Source organism: Sorex araneus, chromosome X, assembly GCF_027595985.1.
Source record: "Sorex araneus isolate mSorAra2 chromosome X, mSorAra2.pri, whole genome shotgun sequence".
Classification (NCBI taxonomy): domain Eukaryota; kingdom Metazoa; phylum Chordata; class Mammalia; order Eulipotyphla; family Soricidae; genus Sorex; species Sorex araneus.
In genome coordinates this window covers 53304760-53319996 of record NC_073313.1, presented here as the reverse complement: position 1 = coordinate 53319996, position 15237 = coordinate 53304760, and the positions used below count along the sequence as shown (strand labels likewise).

Here is a 15237-nt window from a genome sequence, read left to right as displayed (position 1 = left end):
TTGTGAACGGGATTGCTTTTATCACGTTGCTTTCTTGTCTCTCATTATATGTTTATAGGAAAGTCATGGACTTTTGGGTATTGATTTTATAGGAGGAACTTTACTATTGTTTCTAAGAGTTTCTTGGTAGAGGTTTTAGGGTTCTCTAAGTATAGTATCATATCGTCTGCAAATAGTGAAAGCTTGATTTCTTCCTTTCCTACCACAATGCCCTTAATACATTTTTCTTCACTACCTGCTATTGCAAGTAATTCCAGTACTATATTGAACAGAAGTGGAGAGAGTGGGCATCCTTGTCTCATCCCTGATCTCAGAGGGAAGGCTCTTAGGCTCTTAGTTTTTCCCCACTGAGGATGATGCTTGCTGTAGGCTTGTAGTAGATGGCTCTGACTATATTGAGGAAAGTCCCTTCGATACCCATTTTGGCAAGAGTTTTCATCATAAATGGGTGCTGGATCTTGTCAAATCCTTTCTCTACATCTATTGATATGAGCATATGGTTCTTATCTTTTCTTGTGTTGATATGATGGATTATGTTGATTGATTTCCGAATGTAAAACATCCTTGCATCCCCGGGATGAATCCCACTTAGTCATGGTGAATGATGTTTTTGATGAGTTACTGAATTCTGTTTGCTAATATTTTGTTCAGAATCTTTGCATCCGTGTTCATCAGGGATATTTTCCTGTAGTTTTCTTTTTTGTTGTGTCTTTGTTTGCTTTTGGTATAGGGAGAGATGAGCCTCATAGAAACTGTTTGGGAGGGTTTCTGTTTTTTTCAATTTCCTGGAAAAGCTTGAGAAGAACTGGCAACACGTCCTCTTTAAATGCTTTGAAGAATTCACTGGTGAATCCATCTGGACATGAGCTTTTGTTTTTGGGAAGACTTTTAATTACTGATTCGATTTCCTTGATATTAATAGGACTGTTCAGGAATTCCAGGTATTCTTGGATCAGCCTTGTGAGATTGAAGGAATCCAGGAATTTGTCCATTTCTTCTAGGTTCTCTTGTTTCGTGGCATACAGCTTTTCAAAGTAGTCTCTGATAATCTTTTGAATTTCTTTGATTTCTGTTGTGATGTCCACCTTTTCATTTCTGATTCTGTTTATAAGGGTTCTCTCTCTTTATTTGTGAGTCTTGCTAATGGTTTATCAATCTTGTTTACTTTCTCAAAGAACCATCTCTTGGTTTCATTGATCTTTCAGATTGTCTTTTGGTATTCCATGCCGTTGATTTCTGCTCTAAGTTTTATTATCTCTTTTCTTCTGCCTGGTTTGGGCTCCTTTTGTTGGTCATTTTCTAAAATCCTAAGCTGTGAAGTCAAGTTATTTATGTGGGACCTTTCTCCATTCCTGAGAAATGCTTGCAGAGCAAAAAATTTCCCCCTTAACATAGCTTTAGCTGCGTCCTACAGGTTCTGGTAGCTCGTTTCTTCATTCTCATTTGTTTCCAAGTACCTTTTGATTTCTTCCTTGATTTCCTTCCTGACCCACTCATTGTTCAACATCGATTGTTTAATTTCAAGGTGTTTGATTTGGTTTTCTGCGTCTGTCCATGATTAACTTCTATCTTCAGTGCATCATGGTTGAAAAGATAACTGATACAATGCTTATCTTCCTGATTCTGTTGAGGTATGTTGCGTGGCCCAGCGCATGGTCTATTCTGGAAAATGTTTCATATGCACTGGAAAAGAATGTGTATTCCATTTTTGGGGGATATATAGCCCACTATAGATCTATTAGAACTTTCTGTTCTATTTCTTCCTTCAAAGCCAGTATTTCCTTGGTGGATTTTAATCTTCTTGATCTATCCAAGTGTGATAGGGCGGTGTTGAAGTCTCCAATTACTGTTGTTTTTCTAGAGATGTCCTTCTTGAGGTCTGTTATACTAGTTGTTGTAGGTATTTAGCTGGTCTCTCATTGGGTGTACACACGTTCAGGAGTGTCATTTCTTTCTGCTGCATATAGCCCTTGATTAATAAGAAATGGCCTTCCCTATCCTTTCTAATCTTTTTCAACCTGAATCTATGTTTTCTGATACTAGTAAGGCCACCCCAGCTTTTTTGTGGGAGTTGTTTGCTTGCAGGATTGTTTTCCATCCTTTGACTTTGAGTCTGTGCTTGTTCTGGTTATTCAGATGTGTTTCTTGCAGGCAACAAAATGTTGGTTTCAATCTCTGAATCCATTTTTCCACTCTGTGTCTCTTAATTGGTGAATTTAGATCATTGACTTTAAGAGTTATTATTGTTAAGGTATTTTGCGCCATCTTTTTTTGTTTGTTTGTTTTGTTTTGTTTTAATGTATAATGATACAAAAATTTTATTGACTTACCATAAAGTACACAGTTACAGGGTGTTTATGATATGTAGTTATTCATAATTGGGTTTTTATAATTTATTTATTTTTAATTAGTGAATCACCATGAGGGTATAGTTACAGATTTATACATTTTTGTGCTCATGTTTCCCCCATACAATGTACGAGAACCCATCCCTTCACCAGTGCCCATTCTCTACCACCAATAAACCCAGCATCTCTCCCACCCTCCCCAGTCCCGTCTCCCCCCACCCCACACTGCCACTATGGCAGGGTATTCCCTTTTGTTCTATCTGATTAGGTGTTGTGGTTTGCAATAAAGGTGTTGCATGGCCATTGCGTTCAGTCTCTAGTCTACATTCTGCATGCATCACCCTTTCCCCGCATGACCTTCGACCACATTTTACTTGGTGTTTCCTTCTTTGAGTTGCCCAGAATGACACCTCAAAGCCATGGAGTCAACCTCCTAGTACTTATTTCTACTATTCTTGGGTGTTAGTCTCCTAGTCTATTATTCTATATTCCACAGATGAGTGCAATCTTTCTATGTCTGTCTCTCTCTTTCTGACTCATTTCACTTAGCATGATACTTTTTCCATGCTGATCCACTTATATGCAAAGTTCATAACCTCATTTTTTCTAACAGCTGCATAGTATTCCATTGTATAGATGTACCAAAGTTTCTTCAACCAGTCATCTGTTCTAGGGCACTTGGGTTTTCTCCAGATTCTGGCTATTGTAAACAGTGCTGCGACGAACATATAAGTGCAGATGTCATTTAGACTATACTTTTTTGCTCCTCTAGGATAAATTCCCAGGAGTGGTATTGCTGGGTCTAATGGGAGCTCAACCTTTAGTTTTTTGAGAATCGTCCATATTGTTTTCCAAAATGGCTGAACTAGTCGGCATTCCCACCAGCAGTGTAAAAGGGTCCCTTTCTCCCCACATCCTCTCCAACAGTGGTTGCTTTTGTTCTTTTGGATGTGTGCTAGTCTCTGTGGTGTGAGGTGGTATCTCATGGTTGTTTTGATCTGCATCTCTCTGATGATTAGTGATGTAGAGCACTTTTTCATGTTCCTTTTGGCCATTCGTATCTCTTTCTTGGAAAAGTTTCTGTCCATTTCTTTGCCCCATTTTTTGATGGGGTTGGATGTTTTCTTCTTGTAGATTCTAACCATTGCTTTATATACCCTTGATATCAACCCCTTATCTGATGCGTATTGTGTAAAAATCCTTTCCCATTCTGTAGATAGTCTTTGTATTCTGGTCACTGTCAGATGAAAATGGATTAAAGAGCTCAACATCAGACCACAAATCATAAGGTACATTGAAGACAAGGTCGGCAAAACCCTCCACGATACTGAAGATAAAGATATCTTCAAATATGACACGTAACTGGCTAACCAAGTGGCAACAGAGATCAACAAATGGGACTACATTAAATTAAATGCGCCATCTTTCTGTAAGGGTTTGTTGTGCTTGTAGGGGTTCTTCTTGTCTAATAATAGCCCTTTTAGTCCTTCTTTTAGGTTTGGTTTTGAGTCTATGAAGTTCCTGAGCTGTTGTTTATCCACAAAATAGTGTATCATTTCTTCGAGTTTGAATGAGAGTTTAGCCAGATAAAGTATTGTTGGTGAAGCATTCATTTCGTTGAGGTTTTTTTCACTATATCCCACCACTGCCTTCGGGCTTGGAGGGTTTCCTCTGATAGGTCTGCTGTGAATATAAGGGGTGCTCCTTTGTATGTGATTTCCTTCTTCGATCTTGCTGCTTGCAGTATTGTGTCTTTATCTATGACGTCCATCATTCTAACTGATATGTCTTGAGGTTTTTCTGTTAGCGTCTCATTTAGCTGGCACCCTTTGGACGCCTTGAATATGGATGCCTGCATTCTCCAGATCTGGGAACTTTTCAGCAATGATTCGTTTGACTGTGGCTTTTTCGTTGGGGTTGCTTCCCTGTTCTTCTGGTACTGCAATTATTCTAATGTTGTTTCTCTTGAAATCATTCCCTAGGACTCTGAGTTGCCCTAGAGCTATTTTGAGGTCTCTTCCCATTGTTTGTTGTTGCCCGTAGGCTTCTTGCAGCTCATCTTCAAGCTCACTGATTCTGTCTTCCTCTGTATCCATTCTATTGTTGAGAGCAACCACAGTTTTTTATTGCATCTACCGAATCCTTCATTTCTTTTTGTAGCTTTTTATTTCTGCTCTCATTTCTTCCTGTATTTTCTCAGTTGTCTGTTGTATTGTTTCTGTCAGGTCCTCCTTTAATTTAATGTATACCTTTTCGATATTTACATTGAGTTCATTGAACATCTTCAGCATTTCAACTATGAATTCTTTATTGGAGAGTTTAACTTTGCAGGAAACTCCTATTGAGGTTTCTGGACTCCTTTCATCTTCCTCTCCTTGTGGTGGGGATTTTTACTGTTTCTTCATGTTGTTGTGGTGGTATGGAAGTGGGACCTTCAAGATCAATATCCCTGTTCCCTCTTGTTGTGAAAAAGGATACTGGATGGGCTCGTCAACGGTGGTTGTGAAACAACAGATTGGTGGGTTTTAAGAGAATATCTGCGGCTGTCCGCCTGAAAAGAGGCCATGCCCACTTTCGTTGACGCCATGCCCTTTCAGGATTAGGCCACACCCCCCTTGTCATACTATAGCTGGGTCCGAGAAGCAGGCTGGGATGCAGGAAGGGTGTGTCAGGGGACGTCACATACCTGGGCCGAAAGAGAACAGTTGCGATGCTAGAGATTGGAGTGCCGCCAGCTGGGGCGGCTGTATGCGGTAGGGCAGGGGGAAGGGGGGTGGGCAGGGCTCCCTCTTGTTTCTTTTAGTAGTCTGTCTTTGTATTTTGATTTTACAAATTTTATTACAATATTCTCATTTTTCCTCCCCAGCCCACCTATCAACTTTAGAGGCACATTACAAAATTTCAATTGTTGTAGCTTAGAGCTAATGTTTTCAGTTTTTGTTCAGTCTGTAATTTGGATATGTGACTATGCCATTCATCCATATCACCAGCATTAGTGTCTTCAATGATAAGATGCCATATCAAATACAACACAATCAAGAGTAACCAAATGGGACTACATAAAATTAAAGAGATTCTGCATGGCAAGAGAAACACGGGCTAAATGTATTGAGTTTTTATATCATCTAGGAAACTTCATTTATGACTTTTCCCATTGTAGTTTTCTCACTTTGTTCTTATACTGTCTTGCATTTTACTGACTACCTGTGTCATTATTTCTTTGAAATTACTAAGCATCCTCATCATGATGTCGATCAACTCATTCTTTGAGGATTTACAGAGATGGTTTGTGTCAGTTGAGCCTCCCATGTTACATTTTGCTCATTTAATTTTGTAGACATTATGCATCTTCAACATTGGGTTTTTCGTTTTCTAGCTTTTATGAGGATGAATCTTTGTAGTTATCCCCTGGATACTCTGAGGGTGTTGCTCTTTTACTTACTTGTCCATATTCACCTAGTGGCAGGAAGTATAACTAACTCTGAGCAGTGATAAATTTTATTAATAGAGTTTTAGGATATGTGTGATGTGGTGATGGCAGAAGTCAGGTTGGGAGCTACTGGGATCTACCCATAAAGGAGATGACACTAGTTCCACTCAAAATAGTGTCCATTGATGTTAACTGGGTGATCAATCTCACATAAAAGGTTGAGGAAGCAGGCAGATATTCAGAAAATGTGGCACCAAGTTTATTGATATGGAAAGCGTTGGGCATGGAGCTGGCCAGACCTAGGCAGCTTAAATCTTATTATTTGGGACACTAACAGGTCCTGGAATTCTTGATGCTGTGAGCTACCAAAAATAAAATAGAATTCCACAGAATCACAAATATTTGATGTAGAATAAAGAGAATAGTAGGGGTATACAGAAGAAAAAAAATTATTCTCTACACAAGACCAATTGTTCAAGACTAGGAGAGGTGGCTGCTTTATTTAGCAAAGGAAACAATTCAAAGAGTTTAAAAACTGTGGAGCATGGGAATGTGTTTCAAATGAAGCAACAAAGTTGCTGAAGTCCTATAAAATTAACCCAATTATTAGTCAGTAAGCAATCAAAATTATGCTCATAAAATGTGCAGTGAGCTTGGGACAATAATAGATGAACATAGTGATGACTTCATCCAAGAGATAGAGCATGAAATAACATGCCAAATTGTATTTATATAACAAATTACAATAACTGAAATGAAAAGTACTATAGAGGAATTCATCAGATGAAGCAGGAGAAACATTAAGTTCAAAGACAGAATTGTGAACGGATATATGCACACTTAGGTTCATTGCCCCACTTACTACAATAGACAGGACATGGAAATAATCCATATACCTAACTACAAATGAATATATCAAGAATTTTTAGTATATATGGGGCTAAAGCAATAGTACAGCGGGTAGGGAATTTGTCTTGAACACACAAAACCTGCGTTGGATCCCTGGCACTGCATACGGTCCCCTGAGTCCAACAGGAGTGACCTCTGAGCACACTGAGCACTTGGTGTGACCCAAGAAACCAAAAACAGAATGTGTGTTATATACACGCAATGGAATACTATGCAGATCTAAGGAAAAACAAAATCATGCAATTTGCAGCAACATGGATGGAGCTAGAGGAAATCATATTGAGTGAAAAAAGAAGGAAAGGTATAGATACAGAATGATATATCTCATATGTGGGATTTAAAAAGACAAACCAAGGTACCAACAAAGAAATAAAGGCAACATAATGGGAAAACTGATCTACAAAGTTGAGTTGGGGAGGTTGGTAATGAAGGGTGTTGGGGTCCTTTAGAGAGGAAGGGGGTACACTTATGATGGGTGTGGTTTTGGAGTTATGTGCATGATAAACCATTAATAGCATTGTATACCACAGAATCACAATAAAAATTGTTAAAAAGAGACAGAGAATTGAAAATTCCTCAATTAGAAAAATTGAAAAGAGAATATAGAAATGAAAATAGAATGAGTGAATTATGTATAACATCAAGCAGAACCAAAAATGTCCTTTAAGATTATCAGAATAAGAGAGGGAAAAAGGCTGAAAATCTTAGGGCTAGGTATAAAATACACGGGTCAAGCCATATATGCACCAAACTCAGGTTCAATCTTTAGTACCTCACAACCTTATAACCATCACAGGATATAACTCTGGAGGCTCCCACTACTTCAGGACCTGAGTGACACTGCATGTTTAGTTTCAACATTTTAATGACCCAATTAGTCACGAATTGCTTGGGTGGCTCCCAAGTTCCCCTGAGTACCACTTGGATGGTGCCCACTAAAGGGCTTTAATCTGGGAATGAATGATACATCTCCATGCAGGAAGTCCAGAGATTTTTCAATAATGTTAGCTCAAAATGATACCTAGCACTTCATACTATATTTATTTATTTATTTACTTATTTATTTATTTTTGTGCTACACCCATAGGTGTGTAGGACTAACTATTAGGTCTGCAGTCAGAGATCAATTATGGCAGGGTTTGGAGGATCATTTGGGATACCCGGGATGCAGTTACATGTAATACAAGCATCCTAACAAGGAAGGAAGGAAGGAAGGAAAGAAGGAAGGAAGGAAGGAAGGAAGGAAGGAAGGAAGGAAGGAAGGAAGGAAGGAAGGAAGGAAGGAAGGAAGGAAGGAAGGAAGGAAGGAAGGAAGGAAGGAAGGAAGGAAGGAAGGAAGGAAGGAAGGAAGGAAGGACTGGACCCCTACTTCTCACCATTCAGAAAAGTTAATTCAGGTGGATTAAGGGCTTTGATATAAGGTCTGAAATCAGAAAATATATTGAAGAAAACACAGTACATTATATTGACTTGAGAAATAGTTTTAATAATTTAATTGAAAGCAGATAAAGGGCCCAGATCAGTTTATGAGTGAATTCTTTGAAACTTTCAAAGAGAACCTACTTTGTAACTGTATCTCATAGTGATTAAATAAAAATAAACCTATCTGGGCCCAGGTCTCGTTTGGGGTGATACTTTTGAACACTGTTTTGATTTCCATTATAGTAATTGGTAATTTCACACATTCTGCTTCTTCAAATTAAGTCTTGGAAGGTTAAGTGTTTTTGAAAAAATATCATTTTTTAAATTTGCCTAATTTATGATATAAAATTGTTAATGGTATTTTTTGGTTCATGGTTCATGAATCAAATAATCTTTTGGATTTATGGTTTGTCTCCTGTTTCATTTCTGGTCCAATTTATCAGTGCTTTCTCTTTTTATGTGAGTTTAGCTAAGTGTTTCATAGTCTTATTCTTTTGAAATTAAACCACCACTTATTTTTATAGATCAAGTTTTGGGTTTCTGTATTTGTGATTGCTGTTCTAAGTTTGATTATTTTCCCCCATTCTGCTTAATTTGGACTCCCTTTGTTGTTATTCTTACAGTGATATTTAGGTTATTTATTCAGACCTTTTATTTCTTGATGTTGTTATACTGCTATGAACTTCTTAGAATAACTTTAGTTATCCCACATTTTCTGGTAACATGGTTTTATTCTAATCTGATTCCAGGAATCCTCTTTTCACACATTGGTGGTTCAATAGTACAGTACAGATTTTTAGTCTCCAGATGTTTGAACTCTGCCTCTCCAGATGTTTGTTTATGGTTAATTTCCATTTTCAAGTTTTTGTGGTCAAAAAAAATACTTGATAGGAGTACTTTGTTCATTTTTTATGTTGATAACCTGGGAAGTTATTAGTCTAGAAAACTGCTAAAGGCCAAGAGTTCATCCTTTCTCTGATGAAACTGTAAAAGTCATAGCTTGGCTTAGAGGGGAAACCTCGCTTTGAATATACTAAGTCCATCATCTTATTGTCCATGTTCTTTTTTTAATTTTTTTAATTAGTGAGTCACAATGAGGGTACCGTAACAGATTTACACATTTTCATACTTGTGATTCCCTCATACAATATTCGAGCACCCTTCTCTCTACCAGTGTCCATTCTCCAACACCAGTGAACCCAGTATCCCTCCCACCTCCCAATCCCATCCCCCGCTTTGTGGCAGGGCATTCCCTTTAGTTCTATCTCTCTTCTTTTGGGTGTTGTGGTCTGCAATAGGGGTATTGAGTCGCCATTGTGTTCAATCTATTGTCTATTTTCAGCACGCGTCTCCCCTCCTGAGTGGGTCCTCCAACCAGAGCTTACTTGATGTTCCCTTCTCTATCTGAACTGCCTTTTCCCCCAGAATGTGAAACCAGCATCCAAGCCATGGAGCCAACCTCCTCGTACTTATTTCTACTATTCTGGGATATTAGTCTCCCACTCTGTTATTTTATATTCGACGGATGAGTGCAATCTTTCTATGTATGTCTCTCTCTTTCTAACTCATTTCACTTAGCATGATACTTTTCATTTTGATGCACTAATATGCAAAATTCATGACTGCATCTTTTCTAACAACTGCATAGTATTCCATTGCATAGATGTACCAAAGTTTCTTTAACCAGTCATCTGTTCTCAGGCACGCAGAATTTTTCCAGGTTGTGGCTATTGTAAACAGTGCTGCGATGAACATATAAATGCAAATGTCATTTCTACTATACTTTTTGCTTCTCCGGGATATATTCCCAGAAGTGGTATTGCTGGGTCAAAAGGGAGCTCAATTTCTAATTTTTTGAGAAAAGTCCATATTGTTTTCCAGAAAGGCTGAACAAGTCGGCATTTCCACCAACAGTGTAGAAGGGTCCCTTTCTCCGTACACCCCCTCCAACAGTGGTTGCTTTTGTTCTTTTGGATGTGTGCCAAGTCTGTGGTATAAGGTGGTATCTCATAGTTGTTTTGATCTGCATCTCCCTGATTATTAGTGATGAAGAGCATTTTTTATGTGCCTTTTGGCCATTCATATCTCTTCTTTAGGAAAGTTTCTGTTCATTTCTTCGCCCCATTTTCTGATTGGGTTGGATGTTCCAGTACCATGCTATTTTCATTGTTATCACTTCGTAGTAAAGTTTAACTTGGGGAGGGTGATGCCTCCCATAATCTTTTTCCTGAGAATTGTTTTAGCTATCCGTGGATGCTTGTTGTTCCATATGAATTTCAGGGTAGCTTGATCCATTTCTTTGAAGAATTTCATGGGTATCCTTCTAGGGATTGCATATTCCTAAAGCTTAAAATCCCTGAGGGATCTCAAATGTCAGAAGTGGTATCTCTTTGACCCAATTAATTTTTGGTTTTATCTTTCATGACTTATAAACTGCCACAAAGTGTGAGTTCTAAGATCAATTTTTGTCTCTTTTTTACTGCAGTGTAAAACTATATTATCTACATCATCATCATCATTACAATATTTAATACTGACTGAATGTATATATTTATCAATGCATGCCTTTTTCACTGTTGCTTTCAGGTTTTTTAAATTTTTTTATTGAATCACCATGTGGAAAGTTACAAAGCTTTCAGGCTTAAGTCTCAGTTACACAATACTTAAACACCCATCCCTTCACCAGTGCACATATTCCACCACCAAGAACCACAGTAAACCTCCCCCCATCCCCCCACTTCCTAGTCCCCTACCCTGCCTGTGTAGCTGATAAATTTCACTTTACTTTCTCTTTACTTTGATTACATTCAAACAAAAAAATCACTGTTATTGTTTGGAGTTCCCCCCACCCTCAGACTCGGACCTGCTGGAAAGGAAACATTTGAAAACAAATTGTCCTGGCCTTTTAAAGACAACTTTTTCCTATGTGGTTGTTTTTCAGCCTCTTACTTTGAACCTGTGCTTATCATGATTGACCAAGTGTTTACCATGATCCAGTGTTTCTAGAATATTGGTTTCTATTTATTTTTGCTTTGTTTTTTTTCTTTGTTTGAGAAATACACATAGAATTTCTTGAAATCCACTACTAGCTCAGTGCTTGAGGATCCACAGGGGCGATGCTCAAGGTATAATACAGTACCATGCACTTAGCCCATTGTACTCTCTCTCTCTCTCTTTCAGTCTCTCTCTCTGTCCTTGGATTCTGTTTTCTGATTCACCTTAGCACTCTTTGCGTTCCAATGGATTTTAGACCATTAATGTTGAAGTTAATGAAATGGAGGGCTTTATTGCCATAATTTGTATGGATTTTGCATGTTGGTGAGATTTATCTTTGCTTCTTTGGTCATATTTTATTGTTTTTTTTTTTAAAAAATGCTTTGGCTGTGCACTGGTGAAGGGATGGGTGTTTGATCATTGTGAGATTATAATCCAAACATGAAAGCTTGTAACTATCTCATGGTGATTCAATAATTTTTTTTTAAATTTTAAAAAGCAAAAAATAATGCTTTGGCTTATAATACTTATAATAATGGTTTTTCATGGACATAATTCTCACACCACACCCATCACCAGTTTACCCATCTACCTACCCCAGTCATATTTTATTTTTCTTCTATACTTAGATATCTAACTTTCAGTATGTTTCCTATGTAGCTTACATCTGAATTTCTGGGTGTATATTCCATAAAAGTTCAAGAAAATGCGTCTTATATATTGTGCAAGATTCATTATTCCTCCCCGTGCATCCCTCCTTTTATGTTATTAGTATCTTGCAACTAAAAATAGAGTTTCCTTAACTTTAATCAGATACGTTTATCTCTTCGTACAAAGCTAGTTTAGTAGCCATGAACATCTACTCTCCTCTGACCTGTTGAGTTTCTTATGATAGATCTTCTTGATGTTATGTGGGTTATGCTTTATTTTTAACTCCCTTTGCTGTTGCTTAGGATTCTATGTCTTTGGAATTTGCCATTTCAATTAAAATGTTCCATTTACATTAAATTAAAATGTAAATATATTATGTTTGGGTGTAGTTTCTGGGAGTTTTTTGAGCTTCTTGTATCCGTATATATGACTGATTCTTGTGTTGGAAAAATTGTCAGATATAATTTATTCAACCAATAGTTCTTCCCAGTCTCTTCATCTCTTCCACAGCTTCTATTATTTGATGTTTCTTCTCTTAAAATTATCCTACAATTCCCTAATATTTCATTAATTTATTTTATTCTCTTTTTATTCTGTTATTTTGTGGTTTTGGTTTTGAGCCAAATCTAGAAGTCCTCAGGGCTTATTTATGGTTCTCAGCTGAACAGTCACTCCTAGTGGAGCTTGGGGGACCTTATGGGATACTAGGGATATAACCTCGGTTGGCTTGTGCAGGACAAGAATCCACCCTGCTGTACCACCTCTCCATTCCTTCTTTTGTTCCTTATGGATGGCTTTCTGTAGCTTATCCTCCACTGCACTGATTTGTTATCCTCAGCTTCTCTTATTGTACTGCTTAATCCATGCAATACATTTTTAATTCTCCTATACACTTCAGTTAAGTGATTTCTGATAGTATTATTATCATATGCTTCCTCATATTTTTATTGCATTGTTGGAGATATTATCCATGTATTTCCTAAATTTATTGAAAATCCTTATCATAGTCAATTGAAATACTAATTGGAGAAGTTCTTTGGCTGTTGGGTATTTGGGGACCTTTCTGGACTTATGCATCTATGCATTAATTTTGGTATGCTCTTTTATTTTTTCGTTGTGCTTACTAAGCTGTTAAAGCTAGGGGTAATGGTATAATTTATGCAAGCTTGGTTATCAATCTCATATGAACATTCACCAATGCTGCAAAGTATCTGTTGAGCCAAGTTTGTATTGCTTCGAATCCTTGCTGAGACTACGTAGTACAAACTAGCTGTTCTGCCTTTTCCCCAAATTTTCACAGTTCCCAATGACTCACCATGGTCCATTGCCTATGTTCTTGAGTTTGAATGGCCACACACACCAGAATCAGTCTTACTTTTTTCTTGAATCAAGTCTACTTTCTAAATATAAGTGAATGCCTCCTTTTGAATGCACTATGAAGTGGGAGATGGTGTTCCATCAATTGTCAACTGTGGCTGTCTACCTGTGAATTTGGCCATAAATGTTGATAGATTACTGCCATGTCTTGGGCCACAAATGAGTACCCCATTACAACTGCTGATCTGGGACCCATCAAACTTCAGGTCTAGCCTTCAGGTCTCAACGTTAGGCTTTGGTGAGTGGAGATAGACAGGGTTATGGACAAATTTTTGCACCCCTCTTCTTTCCTCTGTCCCTATTGCTCTTTGACACTCATCCAACTCTGGAGATATTCTGATCTCCTTACTGTTCAGATTTTCAAAAGGTAAAAATTCTCCCAGGGCTATTTTCTAGTTATTGCTGTGTAGCCCTTTTACTGGACTATTTTGGAACCCTTTGATTGTTCATACATCTTGTTGAATTTTGGATATGGTATGGTCTTGATCCTTTTCTTCCCAAAGTGAGAAACTTTAGGTAGAATTATTAAGGAAAAAAATGAATGAGGATTCAAACTATAAATGAAAGATTAGAAGTTATTAATAATACAACAGATGTAAGAGACTTCTGTGAACATATATATATATATATATATATATATATATAAAGCAAACTAAAGACTAAAAGAAAAGATGTTTCTATCATCATACAAACTACCAAAATGGAATAATTCAGAAGAGAAAATATAAACATACTGATTATGAGATTGAACCAAAACATCTCAACATGGAGAAATTCCAGACCAGTTTCAATGATAAATTTTACCAGTCAAAAATTCAAAACCCCCCAGCAACGGTAGTGAGTTGTGTGTTGAAACATGGAATGTAATCGAGATAAGCGTAAACGAAGTGAAACTTATCACGGACAAGGGTGGGGACTGGGGAGGTGGGAGGGGGCGGCAGATATACTGGGGGGGTTGGTGATGGAAGATGGGCACTGGTGAAGAGAAGGGTGTTTGAGTATTGTATAACCGACATAATCCTGAGAACTTTGTAACCCTCCACTTGGTGATTCAATTAAAAAAAAATTCAAAACCTATCCATTCTAAATTCTTACATAAAACAGAAGAGGATCATTTTCTGTTCACTTCACTAACCTAGCATCACCCTACTTCCAAAACCAGAGACAGACATCACAACAAAATAGTATAGTTGTATGTACTTGAAAAACATGAACTCAAGAATTATCAACTAAACATTAGCAAGCCAAATTTGACAACACATTAATGGAGTCAAACACAATGATCATTCCAGGAAAGCAAGGATAGCTCAAGATCCATAAATCAGGGGTTAAAGTGATAGTAATGAGGGTAAGAAGTTGTCCTTGTATGCAACTCACCTGGATTTGATCCCTAGCACCCCATATAGTTTCTCAAGCCGACCAGAAATGATCACTGAGCACGGAGCAAGAAGGAATAAACCTTGAGAACAGCTGAGTGTGGCCTACAAGACCCCAGCTATCCACAAATCAGTATAATACACCACATTAAACATAAAGTTTATAAACATGATGGCCTCTCAGTATATGTAATGCAAATAATAATGCCCCAAAGTAGAGAGAGAGAAAGCGAGAGAGAGAAACAAGAAAAGTGCCCGCCATAGAGGCAGGCTGGGGGTGGTGGTGGAAAGAGGGATAAAGGAGATATTGGTGACAGAAAACGTACATTGATGGAGGGATCAGTGTTAGAACATTGTATGAATGAAATAATTATGAAAGCTTTGTAACTGTATCTCACGGTGACATGGTGTTTCATTAAAAATAATAAAATTAAAATTAATCTAAAAAATAGATCCAAAAATCACATAATATAAATATATGCACATAAGGCATTTGATAAGGTTCTGCATCTGTTTATGGTAAAACTTCAATAAAATTATTATAGAAAGAATGAATCTTGATATACTAAAGGCCATATATGGCAAACTTTAACTAATATCCTCTTCAATGGTATAAATGGTATATTTTTCTGAAAGATTTGGAACATGAAAAGCATATCCACTATGAACAGTTATTTATAAAACTATTAGAAGCCTTAGCTAGGAAAATTAGGCACAAAAAAGAAACAAA

The 15237-nt window shown here is 37.4% G+C and overlaps 1 protein-coding gene across 1 annotated transcript in view; it reads left to right on the top strand.

Moving 5' to 3' along the window:
• The window catches only part of DGKK (diacylglycerol kinase kappa), a 182524-nt gene that overhangs the window by 97817 nt on the left and 69470 nt on the right, over positions 1-15237 (top strand). The gene's annotated exons all lie outside the window — the stretch shown is intronic.